Below are 1,579 nucleotides of genomic sequence, written 5' to 3'. Positions count from 1 at the left end.
GCAACCTCCCAAAAGCAGGTAGGGCATCCATTGACACTAAATGCCAAACTATTATCATCTCCATTTACTTAGCGACTTTGCAATGGCATTTGTCCCCTGAGAGGATCACTGGCCTTTAACTTACACTCCAAGGTACTTTACAGGCACACTTTCACAAATACACCAGGAATACTCTCCCAACAGTGTTTTCAGGCTTGATGAGCAGTTATATTTAGGTTGACATTGGCATGTTAAATATGCACAATGCCAGTTTATTGTACACAACCAACAAACTTCTCTCTCAAACCCAAAAAGGGTTGGCCCAAAAAGGTACTTTTCAACTGGCCAATCCCTTCCCCCTTTCCCGTCTCCCCACCCCCCCCAAAAACCAAACCAACATGCAGTTCATGTCAGCATCACAGTTCAGCTTTAACAGTCATACACATTCACTCGCCAACCAATTCATTCCTCAGGTCATCTAGTTGCTGGTTTCAGGTAACATACCGAATTCATTTTGTGATTCAAACACACTGTGTAGGATTCACTGCATCACTGATAAGAAATTCCATTCCTGTTCATACTTACGTAGACAAACTGGCAATTTAGGATGCCAGGTATTATCCTCTTGGCATTCAATCACATCACTTCCATTCATGACATAGCCAGGGAGACATTTAATAGCAACTCTGCTTCTATAAATATAGTTAGGTGAATATCCAGTTTCTGTTCTCCCATTTTGAACTGCTGGCTCTGGACACTTGACCACTGAAAGAAAGTAAACAGAACAGAAAGCTCTGAAAAATTTACTTACTTCCCTATATCCAAATGGCAATGTCCACCTTCTGACCTTTCTCCCTGCTCATGCTTAGTGCACTTCTTTAGTGCACGTGTGCAGGGGATGCGTCGCCAAGACAGCACAGAGCTCGCAGTGACAGGCAGCTTTCCTACATGGCCCTGCTTTTCTTGCCAGTAGTGGGTTGCACATGCCAGGCTGCAGAGGCCCCAGGGAAGGGCAGCAGGGCAGGAGCCCACAGCACACAGCCCCTTGCCTCACACACTGATTTGGCGGGCACAGGTCCCCCCTCCAAGTATGCACAGCGGCAAGGGGTCAGACCCCACACCTGAGCCAGTAGCAGGCAGGCAGCTGTGGGGCGGAGGAGCGGGTGGGGAGGCAGAGTCAGGATCTGCTCTGCTGCAGTAAGCCCTCGCCTCCTGCCAAGTGCAGGGGGGCTGCAAACCCGGGTCCCTAGCCCCACAGCCAAAGCAGTGGGGGCCCCCTCTGCCAGGGCTGGGGGAGCAGGAGCTGTGGGGTAGGGGGGTGAGGGGCACTAGCAGAGCCAGGAGGTTTTTCATTTTAATCATGGATTTGGGGATTTTTAGTCAGAGAATGTGTGATTTATTTATTTGTTTGTTTGTTTATAATCAGGGAAAACCAGGATCCCCGTTGATCACTAAACTGAAAAGCTTCTCACTGTAGAAAAATGAATACAAATAATAAGCAACATAAACTATAAAAATTAACCACCTTTGCATTGAGGAGCAGGTGCACTCCAAATTCCATTTTTTTCTGCATCAGAACTACAGTGAATAGTTTCTGCCC

The 1,579-nt window shown here is 47.4% G+C and overlaps 1 protein-coding gene and 1 long non-coding RNA gene across 2 annotated transcripts in view; both read right to left on the bottom strand.

The window, feature by feature from the left end:
- Positions 1–1,579, bottom strand: part of LOC109295268 (complement component receptor 1-like protein) — a 71,191-nt gene that overhangs the window by 41,753 nt on the left and 27,859 nt on the right. The gene's annotated exons all lie outside the window — the stretch shown is intronic.
- LOC109295270 overlaps positions 1–1,579 on the bottom strand; it is a 9,160-nt gene extending 7,581 nt beyond the window's left edge. Inside the window, exons 1-2 of the long non-coding RNA XR_002096706.1 lie at positions 1,505–1,579; positions 561–744 (exon numbers count right to left, since the gene is read on the bottom strand). This is a non-coding gene — a long non-coding RNA (uncharacterized LOC109295270). The remainder of the gene's footprint in view (positions 1–560; positions 745–1,504) is intronic.

This window comes from Gavialis gangeticus, unplaced genomic scaffold (assembly GCF_001723915.1).
Source record: "Gavialis gangeticus isolate Ggan-Ray unplaced genomic scaffold, GavGan_comp1, whole genome shotgun sequence".
Taxonomy (NCBI): Eukaryota; Metazoa; Chordata; order Crocodylia; family Gavialidae; genus Gavialis; species Gavialis gangeticus.
This window is presented reverse-complemented; position numbering and strand designations above follow the sequence as displayed.